Source organism: Phoxinus phoxinus (assembly GCF_949152265.1).
Source record: "Phoxinus phoxinus genome assembly, chromosome: 24".
NCBI classification, from domain to species: domain Eukaryota; kingdom Metazoa; phylum Chordata; class Actinopteri; order Cypriniformes; family Leuciscidae; genus Phoxinus; species Phoxinus phoxinus.
Window position 1 is genome coordinate 25,636,594 of NC_136899.1, and position 13,149 is coordinate 25,649,742.

General features: G+C 44.7%; 1 protein-coding gene across 2 annotated transcripts in view; it reads left to right on the forward strand.

The window, feature by feature from the left end:
* Positions 1 to 2,155: 2,155 nt before the first annotated feature.
* The window catches only part of itgb1a (integrin, beta 1a), a 79,646-nt gene continuing 68,652 nt past the window's right edge, over positions 2,156 to 13,149 (forward strand). For both annotated transcript variants that reach the window (XM_079601883.1, XM_079601884.1), the window contains exon 1: positions 2,156 to 2,452. The gene's annotated coding sequence lies outside the window, so the exon portion shown is untranslated. The remainder of the gene's footprint in view (positions 2,453 to 13,149) is intronic.

The window sequence follows — 13,149 nt, forward strand, 5'->3', positions numbered from 1 at the left end:
CTTAAACCTATTGGTTTAATACAATTATAATGAAAAAATACATAGTAATACTGAATTAAAAGTGGACTTGGCTAGAGCCATGGGCAGGGAGAAAGTTATGAATGTAAACTATTGTGCTTATTTTTATCATAATAATAATGACCACGTAACACCGTCAGTCCAATGATAAAGACGAGGCAGAGAAGGTCAGATATAAGCTAGTCCTTTTCTATTCCGGTATTTAACACCTTGAGTCTATATTGTAGTTTGTTTTGGATGAACAAGAGTGGTGGACAACATTTTTTTGACAATGGTTCCTCTCTCGAGTTTTTGACTATAAAAGAATTGGCCATGGACCCATTTAACATTGGAGTCAATGGGCATGTCCGAAAATGTCATTAAAACAGCCAATAATGTTCGTTTACAAAACTGTTAAACTCACCGAGTGGTTAGTGGTGTTCGTTGATGTTCCAGAAACAAAAAGTGTTGCGAAATTCAGTTTCTGTCGTGTTTTATTCGTCATTTTGTAAAATCCCATTGAGTTCTGTTGAAGGACTGAGTGCTCGTTAATATAAATGCGCTACCGGAAACGGAAAGGGGGCTGTTTACATTTGGTCGATGTCGTCTTTTTGCTCGCTTCCGTTTCTCATAAGGCGAGCGAGCAGAGCAACTGTGCTCCGGGAGAGTAAGCCAAATAAACAAACAAAACCTTCATTAATTGTTACTTGTGATATGAAGTTGAACTCGACTGTGACCGCGAGTGTCCCGCGAGACATAAACATCGGTTATCGCCATCAAGTGGTCGGGAGTGTGCTAACGCTTCAGATTCAAATATTGAGCGGAAGTTACACGGTTGTGAAGTGTCTGAAAAAATAGTTCCACTATAGCAAAATAAACGGATTGGAATCATATATTGCGACGATATATTGTTTATAATAATCAACGAACACCACTAACCACTCGGTGAGTTTAACAGTTTTGTAAACGAACATTATTGGCTGTTTTAATGACATTTTCGGACATGCACATTGATTCCAATGTTAAATGGGTCCATGGCCAATTCTATTATAGTCAAAAACCATTGTCAAAAAAATTTTGTCCACCACTCTTGTTCATCCAAAACAAACTACAATATAGACTCAAGGTGTTAAATACCAGAATTATCCTTTAAACTCAAAGTAGACTTTTGTAGAAACTGCAACTAGACAGAGTGCAGCAAAAATACTTAAATACACAGTGATAATGAGACAATGACGAACAGCTGTGGTGATTAATGAGTGTCCATGGAAACAACCCGATGAGTGGCGGGAAACTGAACACAGTAAACAGGAAACTGATGAATACAAACTAAAAGTCCATGAAAACTAAACTAACTAAACATAATTGGGACAGACCATTTATGAAAGTTAACAGCTTTCTGATGAGAGGAACATAATGAAAATGAAATTATTGTTGTTTACCCACCTTATTAAATTAAAGTTTTATCTCCAATGAAAATAACATGAAAATATTTACTTCAAAGATTTACATGACATGCTGTCTTGTTACTTTTAGATAAATAAATAAAAAGTATACCAATCAAAATAAATAAAATAATAATAATAACGTCACATATAAAATATAGAGAGATTGAGCTACAAAATAAAATGTAAAAAAATACAGAGAATATTCCTAATATAATCGTTTTTACAGAGGCTTGCTTTTCTTAAATACTTAAAGACAAAACCACCTTTTCTATTTTTTATTTTTATTTATTTTTATTACACTCTAAAAAATGCTGGGTTGTTTTAACCCAATTTTGGGTCAAATATGGACAAACCCAGCCTTTGGGTTAAATGTTTAAATTGCATTTTTGATCCAACGTTTGGATTTGTCCATATGACCCAAAATTGGGTTAAAACAACCCAGCATTTTTTAGAGTGAAGACATTAAGGATATATAACATAAAACATTTACAACTATAACAAGACATCCAATAAGATAACTCAACTAAAAAGGACTGAGTTTACAATACAAGGAGAGAAATGGGGGGGAAACGTTACATTGGAGAGAATACAGCCTTAAAGACCTTCAAACAAGGGTTCGCATTATTTATTTTACTTTTATGAATATGAAATTTACCCATAGTGCTGGAGTCAGAGGGTTCGTGACGTCATAAGGCATCCGCGGTGACGTCAGGAGGGGGCGGGGCCTGTCGGGGGCTCTGCTGACCTCACACTTTTTCCTCCAGCGTTCATCAGCTCTTCTTTCTCTCCGATGCGAACGCTCCAGACGATCATAAACGCGAGTTTGTGGAATACCTCAGTTCACAGCGGGCGGACGCGGGACGGACTGTTCTGTCTGATTTGTTCTGCCTGAAGGATTAAAGAGAAGCTCTGTAAGGGTTAAAGGGAAACAGAGGGATACACGTTGACAAAAGACCCCTATGAGGCTTCGAAAGTGAAGAGAGAAAACTAGTAATAAAAGCCACAAGGTAAAGTTATGCCGCCGAATGAAAAGACGTGGTTTTTATTTGGTTTTGATTAGTAAATGGTGAAGTGCGTTTTAAATCAGATGTGAATGTGAACTGTGAGGTAAAGTCTCGAGTAACGGTTCTTCTCTCGCAGATGGTTTATAAAAAGATCTTGTATCTTCTTGAGTTAGGTTAGGCGCCTCGTTGGCAGTTTACGTGTTTTTGTGTGTGATTTCCAGCACACAACAGGGGAGAAATGTTCGACCCCACACTTTCCTGGTGTTTTGCTCTACATCTGTTTTCTCGATCACATCCAAACTTGTTGCTACAGGGACAGTCGTTTTTCTTAGCATTTTGTGCTCGTATCCTATGTTTATTTATTTGGCTGAGCATTTAGTTTATTTATTATTAGTAGTAGAAATCAAAATATCTGTTTATTTATTATGTTCCACGGTTGTATTTCAAAATGGAAAGAAGGAACGATGACGTATAGAACGTTCGAACGTGTATGATGTCATTTGACTTTCAAATGTAGCGATTATTTCAGACTGCAGGTTTGTGTGCAACTTGGGCTTTAGAATGGTTCTTCAAATATATATATTAAACCATATACTTGATATACTAATAAGCAATGGAATAAGAAATAAACAATAAAATGTATTAACTTTACATTGTAATAACTTGCACTTTATGGTTACACTTTATTTTTAAGTGACATAATTTGTAAGTTATTACAATGTAAATGTAAACTTAATACATTTCATTGTTTATTTCTTATTCCATTGCTTATTCGTATATCAAGTATATGGTTTGAAATATAAATATATATAAAAATATATATATATTTCAACCATATACTTGATATACTAATAAGCAATGGAATAAGAAATATATATATATATATATATATATATATATATATATATACTATACTGTACTGCTTACTATATATATATATATATATATATATATATAGTAAGTACATGTTGTTCATACTATAGACTCGAGCTAAGGTAGGACTATTTTGTCTGAGAGTTAGTTACATGTAATTATGCATAATTTACCGTTATTATATGGTTAGTAATACATGTAACATGTGTAACAAGGACACTGTAAAATAAAGCATTACCTATTTTACAGTGTCCTTGTTACTATTATGTTACTTGCCATGGTAATAACAGTAAATTATGTATAATTACATGCAACTTTACCTCAACCAAACCCTAAAGTACATAGTTAATTAATATTTAATTCAGTTCATAAATGCATAATTACACTGTAACAATGTAAAATAAAGTGTATGCATATATACACTTTACATACATATACACATACATATATGCATATGGCAACACCGTGCAGTAGAGGGTTAATATTACTCAGTTCATAAATGCATAAATACAATGTAAATAAAGTGTAGCCGAACCTAAAGTGCTTTCATAATGAATGTGCTCATCTGTTTTCCTAGGCAAAATGCAACTAACCGCTATCCAGTATTTAAACACAGCCATGCTATTGGTCTGGACTAACTATACAGTACAGAATGGCATATTCACAGACATTCCTGCTTTTACTGTAGGACTAGTAATAGGATTCAGAACATATTGGACACAAATGGAAAACATGAGTGAGAGCAACATAAAAAAAAACATCTGTCATGGTTTCTGTTTACAATCAATTTCTCAATGAGCAAAGCAAGTCTGCTTCCTAAAGCTGACATGTTCCTTTGAGATGTCAATACCGCCGGACACAGACTGCATTGATGAACGGCACGCCGGGACACCCTTGCACCCGTTCTAATCTGAAGAGGACGTCCGGCTCCTCTGTCCTCTAGACCAACCTTGCGTCTGACAGCAGAGGAGCTTTTTAATCTAGTAAATGTACGTTCGGTTCCAGTAAATCAGGTGTGTGGTCTGGTGCATGTGTTCGCTGACGGCACATGACCTCTGACCTTCACAGCAGCTGCTGGACAGAAAAACCTTTAATAGTGAATCCTTTTGACAGATAAGTGCTGTGTCACAATCCTGGGATGTGTTTCTGCTTCGTTGGTTATATGAAGGTATCAGTAATGATTATAACTTTAAGTTAGAGGTTAGCTTTTCTTGTGAAAGGAGTAGTTCGCCCAAAAATGTAAACTCTGTTAGTAATTACTCTCCCTCATGTTGTTGTGTGATTAAATCTGAGCGCTGTCTCACTCCTCCAGAGGCTTCTGTGTAATTGAAACTTGCCGGCCCAGAAAGTAAGGCTTGTTTACACGGTAACGATCTGAAGAGAAAACGCAAAAGTGGCGTTGTGTTATCACTTTTTATTCTGCGTTTAGACGAGCATTATGGGGAGAATCTGATATGGTGACAAAAGTGTGTGAGATTGGATGTAGTGTGCACTCCAGACGGCTAGGTGGCGATGTGGAGCACTGATAGAGAAAGAGACGCTGACACTAGTTGTCATGTTTAATACGGTAAAGCTGCTGCTTTAACCCTCGCTGCTCTTCGCGTGTCGCTCAAATTATTATTTGAAGTTAATACTATATTTTAGTTTAAAGGCCGTGTTGCAGGTTAAATTTTTCAACGAATTTGTGCAATTTGCTTGTTGGTAATGAACATTTAAAATGTTATCCGTTGTATTTTATGTTGTTGGGTATCACAAAACGCAGTGGCGGGCCGTGCATTTCACACCTAGGCCTTCAGTGATGTCCAACCTGAATTAATAACTTTTAATAGTGTCGCAGCGCACGCACCGGCAGTTATAGGGTTAATGCGATGAGTTCGGGAAACGCCGGGTAGAGAGAAACGACAAACGAGCGAGTGAGTTCGGCTTTTGTGTTAGTGTTTAGTGGTTGCGTTCCGATTATAAGTTTAGAAACGGATCCTTCCTTGTCTTATCCCTCAATGGTTACAATAGTATTAATGTTTGAAAAAATAAGTTGTTTTGATTATACATTTACAATAAAAATTAGGAAGAAAATCTTATTCACCACGGACAAAAACGGGAGCAAAAAATGCATTATACTCTCCAAAACTACTGACTATTTTGTACACAAAAACCATCCTAATTTCTTTCCTCAAAAATACTTAAATTACTTTGTTGTACAGGACAGGTTGTCTGTGCGTTTCAGTCCCAACAACCTTTTCTATCGCCATCGAGGCTAATGTGCTGAAAGTCCAGTCCGTCCCGTTGTATTTCTGGCATAAGTTTATTTCGCTTTAGTGCTGAGAGTGTCTGCTCGACAGAAGCAGTAAACAAGGAAAACACCGCAAAACATGACGATGTGTAACGTTACAGCAGACACAAGCTCTCACACAGATTTTTGAACGATATCAATGAGATCAGCAGTACTTTTGCCTTCAAAATCAGTCATAGAATACATTACAGTCAGTTCTGTTTTTACCCGGACAGATCGATATAGATCCGTGACTCTGCGTAAGCTGGATAAGGGATTTTTTTCCGGTAGGTTTGAACCTGCTGGTGATCGAGGAAGGAAAGAAACATTAATTTACGGGTTGAAAAATGATTAAATCTAATTTACAGGAATATATTTTAGTTTACACAGTTTGCTACAGATGCGGTTAGGTAGCTCTGACTACCAGTAATAATAGTAGAAAAACGCTCTGACCATCCAATCAAAGGGCGTGAAAATGCTTACGTTATTGTATGCCTGCTAGATGGCCGCGGTGCAGTCAACTCGAAATCTGATTGGCTGATTAAATCTGACTGATTATCTGATTGGTTAAAGCAAAAGTTTCATTGCCATTCATTTTAGGCTACAGGCGCCCGCACTATCGATTCTGAAGGCCTCGAGGCAGATATATTTGACCCTGGCAACACATGATGGCTGAAATATGATTGGATAAAAGCGCTAAAATAAATAAACACTACTGGAAGCAGCGCAACCAAGAGAAAAGCTATGAAATTAAGAGAATGGACTATTGGGAATAATTTAATACTCATTCATAAAAAAATATATATTAAAGTGCAAGTCAGTGATTCTGATAGTGTTTAGGCCAGCAGAGAAGGCCTTGCTGGCCCTGACGGCCCACCACTGACAAAACGGAATATAATACGAAAAAGTAGGTACTATCTTACAGCGCCAACGATTCTCCTTTCCGCCACAATCCATTCCATGACGTCACCTTGGGGAGAGAGTTTACCAAAGCCCGCCTGGAGAGCGCTGAGAGTGACTAGAGAGAGTAGTAGACGAGAGTATTCAGATAGCGCAGATTATAGAACATGATCATGGTCTATACAACACATCTATAGTCACCTATAACTGTTTAAGTTGGTTCATAAGACTTCGTGAAAAAAGTAAACAAACAATTAACATAGGCTACTCGTGCGTGCTGGCTTGAAGGGGACCATGATCCTGCGATGTGTGTATGCTATCTTCAGCACAAACGGGTTCAGGCAGCATGCATTCAGCATTCAGTCACATATGTCGCGGGGCGAGCTCCTCAACCAGCGACCAAAACACACTCACTGCCCTACAGCACAAGCTTTCCAGCGCAGTTTCCACGGGACGGCACCGCCCGCGCGAGCACCTGCCAAACACCGCGACAGACGCGCGGCGGCTACGTGTGCAACAACATTTTCACCGGAGGAAGAGATAAACGCTTAGAAACGCCCATATAGCTAGCACGAAGCCTTCTATTTATAGATGACAAAGACAAAGTTTACCAGTACTGTGACAAAGGCTACCGTTACTTATCTGAACTAACCATGATCACCGCCACTATAAAGAAAACGTTGATTTTTCACTCGGTGCTATTCAATGACAGTAAAACAAAATATGTGTCGTTATCTCATTGCTGCGTTGCTAAATGATAGCAACTCACCAGGACACTTCACCAACTCTCCACTCATTCTCCTCGGACCATAGCCTGGCTAACGCCAGACCCAATTCTCGTTGAGACTGGAATAAAATCGAATAAAATCGAGATCGAGAATAAAATCGCGCTGCGCAAAGGCAGTCTGGGGAAACCCAGGCTACTCGGACCATGCATTTCATTGGCTTTGACGGCCATCAGGCTACCTTTCCTCCACTTCTCCCCAACGTGACGTCATCACAGAATTGCGTGAAAAAAAAACGTTAATACCAAAAACGTAAAAAACTGGTATTTAAGACCATTTTTGAGACATTTTAAAGATGATATACATATCTTGAGTGATTTATGTACCCATTAATCGACAGTGGTGGTTAACCTGCAACATGGCCTTTAATAATGTTTTGTTATTTTCCTGTACTGGCGCATGCCTGTGACGTAAGCGCGTACGCGACAAGAGCCACCGTGAGTCTAGCAGACTTTTGTGTTTTTACCCTTTAAACGGGAACGCGACGGTGGAGCGTTTTTAAGATCTCCACTCTGGAGGGTGGTTTCACTTTTTTGCGTTTTTAAGCCCCAAAACCGCCGTCGCCGTCTAAACGAAAGGCACATCCGATAAAATATTTTTACGTGTTTTTACGAGAACCTGCGAGCCTTCTCGTGTAAACAGGGCCTAAGAAAAGACATCGTTAAAATATTCCAAGTGACTACAGTGGGTCAACCTTAAGTTTATCAAGCTACGAGAATACTTCTTGTGCGGAAAAAAAAAAGGACTTTATTCTACTCTTGATGTTCTTCTGTGTGTCTCTGAGTGAGTTCCTGTAGTGTAACAGCGCAGCGCTTCTGGGGTGTACGTCAGAACGGAGGCTCACTATTGGCCAGCATCACACGCATCACACACATGACCAGCGTCGGCCAATAGTGAGCCTCCTTTCTGACGTACAACCCAGAAGCGCTGCGCTGTTACACTACGTCAACAGCTTAGGAGAATGACATGGTTGAATAAAGTTATTTGTTTTTTGCGCACAAAAAGTATTCTGGTCGCTTGATAAACTTAAGGTTGAGCCGCTGTAGTCACTTAGACTATTTTACACATTGTCTTTACTAACTTTCTGGGCCGGCAGAATGAAATTAAATTACCTAGTAGCCTATGGAGGAGTGAGACAGCTCTCAGATTTAATCAAAAATCTTGTTTGTGTTCCGGAGATGAAGGAGAGTCTTACGGGGAACAACATGAGGGAGAGTCATTACTGACAGTTTTAATTTTTGCTTGAACTATCCCTTGAAGTTTTTTTGTGCGAGTGCAAAGTAAAGTGTTGAAAGAGTTCCCATTAATCCCATTTATCTCTGGTCCAACACATTAAAATGCACACATATGCTTATGTTTTTCTACTAAAACTAATTTACTTCAAGTGTTTAAGTTCATGTCACATGTCTGTCCTGTCTGGTGATGCACATGGGTGTTTTGTTATTTTGGGGCCATGTGCTCTTGTCATTGTCTGGTCCCTCCCCCTTGTTATCTGATTATTGGTTAAGTTGTCCCACCTGTCCTGCTCGTTACCCTCCTTGTTTGCCTCCCTATTTAGTCTTCCTGTGTTTGCTGTCCTGTGCTGGTTCGTTGTACATGTTACGTGTGTCTATGCCTGTCCTGCCCCGTCCGTGTTGGAGTAAGTTCTGTTTTCCTTTGTTGGTTTTATGTTTTATCTTAATTAAACCTTTCATTTCACTCCGCACTTGAGTCCTCTTCCATTTTCCACTACCCACCGTGACAGAACGAACCAGCCTAAATGTGGATTCAGCGGAGTGAACTTTCTCCTGCTGAGAGGGAGAATGGGATTTCGTTGGCGAAGTATTTTTTTATGTGCGCCCAAAGGAATTTGGAGGGTAATTCCTCGTCACTGGATCCGTCCAGCGTTGGGACGTCATCGGTGGTTTCGGCCAGCCTCCAGTCTTCAGGCATCCGTCGGGGAGGACGGAGGAGGAGGAGGAGATCTGCGCCGGCCCAGTCAGAGACCGTGCACGTCCCGTCTGCCCAGTCAGAGACCGTTCATGTCCCGTCTGCCCAGTCAGAGACTGTTCGCGTCCCGTCTGCCCAGTCAGAGACCGTTCACGTCCCGTCTGCCCAGTCAGAGACTGTTCGCGTCACGTCTGCCCAGTCAGAGACTGTTCAGGTCACGTCTGCCCAGCCAGAGAGGGTTCAACCCACGTCTGCCCTGTCGGAGACAGATCGGGAGATGCCCATTCTCATGGCCGGGGGGGCACTGATCGGTTATTTAGAGCGTTTAGCTCGGATCCTGGAGACGCCCTTCAGTCCTTCAGTGTCTGCTGTTCCTGAGTCGGAGCCAGTGTCTGCTGTTCCTGAGTCGGAGCCAGTGTCTGCTGTTCCTGAGTCGGAGCCAGTGTCTGCTGTTCCTGAGTCGGAGCCAGTGTCTGCTGTTCCTGAGTCGGAGCCAGTGTCTGCTGTTCCTGAGTCGGAGCCAGTGTCTGCTGTTCCTGAGTCGGAGCCAGTGTCTGCTGTTCCTGAGTCGGAGCCAGTGTCTGCTGTTCCTGAGTCGGAGCCAGTGTCTGCTGTTCCTGAGTCGGAGCCAGTGTCTGCTGTTCCTGAGTCGGAGCCAGTGTCTGCTGTTCCTGAGTCGGAGCCAGTGTCTGCTGTTCCTGAGTCGGAGCCCGTGTCTGCTGTTCCAGAGCCGGAGCCCGTGTCTGCTGTTCCTGAGTCGGAGCCAGTGTCTGCTGTTCCAGAGCCGGAGCCAGTGTCTGCTGTTCCTGAGTCGGAGCCAGTGTCTGCTGTTCCTGAGTCGGAGCCAGTGTCTGCTGTTCCTGAGTCGGAGCCAGTGTCTGCTGTTCCGATTTCGGTGGTCCGGAGACGGAGGAGGAGAAGGAGAGGAACCTCTTCATCGGGTCGTCTGGTGGGTTCTAACCCAGAGACCAGCCCGGAGGTAACTGCCATCCCTGCCGCGCCGCCCGAGCTGCTCGCCCTGCCGGCCCCGCCCGAGCTGCTCGCCCTGCCGGCCCCGCCCGAGCTGCTCGCCCTGCCGGCCCCGCCCGAGCTGCTCGCCCTGCCGGCCCCGCCCGAGCTGCTCGCCCTGCCGGCCCCGCCCGAGCTGCTCGCCCTGGCGGCCCCGCCCGAGCTGCTCGCCCTGGCGGCCCCGCCCGAGCTGCTCGCCCTGCCGGCCCCGCCCGAGCTGCTCGCCCTGCCGGCCCCGCCCGAGCTGCTCGCCCTGGTTCCTGAGCCGGTGTCTGAGCCGCTGTCTGTTGCAGTTCCTGAGCCGGTGGTGTCTGTTGCAGTTCCTGAGCCGGTGGTGCCTGTTGCAGTTCCTGAGCCGGTGGTGCCTGTTGCAGTTCCTGAGCCGGTGGTGCCTGTTGCAGTTCCTGAGCCGGTGGTGCCTGTTGCAGTTCCTGAGCCGGTGGTGCCTGTTGCAGTTCCTGAGCCGGTGGTGCCTGTTGCAGTTCCTGAGCCGGTGGTGCCTGTTGCAGTTCCTGAGCCGGTGGTGCCTGTTGCAGTTCCTGAGCCGGTGGTGCCTGTTGCAGTTCCTGAGCCGGTGGTGCCTGTTGCAGTTCCTGAGCCGGTGGTGCCTGTTGCAGTTCCTGAGCCGGTGGTGCCTGTTGCAGTTCCTGAGCCGGTGGTGCCTGTTGCAGTTCCTGAGCCGGTGGTGCCTGTTGCAGTTCCTGAGCCGGTGGTGCCTGTTGCAGTTCCTGAGCCGGTGGTGTCTGTTGCTGTTCCTGAGCCGGTGTCTTTTGCTGTTCCTGAGCCGGTTGCTGTTGTTGTTCCTGAGCCGGTGGTGTCTGTTCCAGTTCCTGAGCCGGTGGTGTCTGTTGCTGTTCCTGAGCCGGTGTCTTTTCCTGTTCCTGAGCCGGTTGCTGTTGTTGTTCCTGAGCCGGTGGTGTCTGTGACTGTTCCTGAGCAAGGGTCTATTCCTGTTCCGCTTGGGTCTTCACCGCCATGGCTGCCCGAGTGGTCGTCTTCACCCTGTTCGTCTCCGCCCTGGCCGCCAGATGGACTGTCGTCTTCGCCCTGGCCGCCCGAGGGGTCTTCACCGCCCTGGCCGCCCGAGGGGTCTTCACCGCCCTGGCCGCCCGAGGGGTCTTCACCGCCCTGGCCGCCCGAGGAGTCTTCACCGCCCTGGCCGCCCGAGGGGTCTTCACCGCCCTGGCCGCCCGAGGGGTCTTCACCGCCCTGGCCGCCCGAGGGGTCTTCACCGCCCTGGCCGCCCGAGGGGTCTTCACCGCCCTGGCCGCCCGAGGGGTCTTCACCGCCCTGGCCGCCCGAGGGGTCTTCACCGCCCTGGCCGCCCGAGGGGTCTTCACCGCCCTGGCCGCCCGAGGGGTCTTCACCGCCCTGGCCGCCCGAGGGGTCTTCACCGCCCTGGCCGCCCGAGGGGTCTTCACCGCCCTGGCCGCCCGAGGGGTCTTCACCGCCCTGGCCGCCCGAGGGGTCTTCACCGCCCTGGCCGCCCGAGGGGTCTTCACCGCCCTGGCCGCCCGAGGGGTCTTCACCGCCCTGGCCGCCCGAGGGGTCTTCACCGCCCTGGCCGCCCGATGAACTGTCCGCTTCGCCCTGGCCGCCTGATGAACTGTCCGCTTCGCCTGTCCCTCCCGCCCCGCCCTGGTCTGTCCCTCCCGTCCCGCCCTGGTCTTATGGAGCGTCTGGTAGCCGCTCCGTAGGGAGGGGGTAATGTCACATGTCTGTCCTGTCTGGTGATGCACATGGGTGTTTTGTTATTTTGGGGCCATGTGCTCTTGTCATTGTCTGGTCCCTCCCCCTTGTTATCTGATTATTGGTTAAGTTGTCCCACCTGTCCTGCTCGTTACCCTCCTTGTTTGCCTCCCTATTTAGTCTTCCTGTGTTTGCTGTCCTGTGCTGGTTCGTTGTACATGTTACGTGTGTCTATGCCTGTCCTGCCCCGTCCGTGTTGGAGTAAGTTCTGTTTTCCTTTGTTGGTTTTATGTTTTATCTTAATTAAACCTTTCATTTCACTCCGCACTTGAGTCCTCTTCCATTTTCCACTACCCACCGTGACAGTTCAAGCTTTTAGATCAAAAGCTCTTTAAAGATCATGCAAAACAAAGTTAGTCAAGTGTGTCCAAACTTTTCATTGGTACTCTACATGTGCATTATCATATTAGTGTGATTATTTTTCATGCACTCTTGTCAATAGAAATCCTAGGAAAAATATTTATAGGAACGGATCCGGTCATTGTTTTCCAGAGCTTGTTTGGCAGTCGTTCAGAACTGGTTTTGATCCTGTATCCAGTGACTTAATATGCATGCATAATATGTTCAGAGAAATGCAAAAATATAAAATCCAGACTAAAATGCTAAATCTTTCATCATTTACTTTTTCCTTTGCCCTGCTCCATACAGTAAAAGTGAATGGTGTTCTGTCAAACTCCCTAAAACGACAAAAAAGTACCATAAAAGTAGTCCATATGACCCGTGCACTGTATTACAAGCTTTTATACAAAAGCTGAGGCTGTGAGAAACACACCGAAATGTAATTATAAGTCACTGGAAATGAATATTATTGAATAAATATGTTCATATTCAAATTCGACAGTCTACAGTCAGTAATAAGACTGTAAACAATTACATTTGGCATCAAGACATCAAACCTGGAGTTACGTTCTTGAAGCTTCTTATACAAAAACGTGAATTAGATTTGAGAACAATAGTGGAGGAGAACATCACATCACAATGTCACCTGTGGTATTTTTGGACATTTCTGACACCGATGATCACCATCCTTTAATGCAGTGCTTCTCAATTATTTTCTGTTACGCCCCCCCCCCAGGAAGAAGTAAACATTTCGCGCCCCCCAACTCTCCGCCGCGACTGTAAATAGTATAATTTGTCTATAAAATTGTTATAAGTACACCTCTGCATAACATTGTATCCTTATTAAC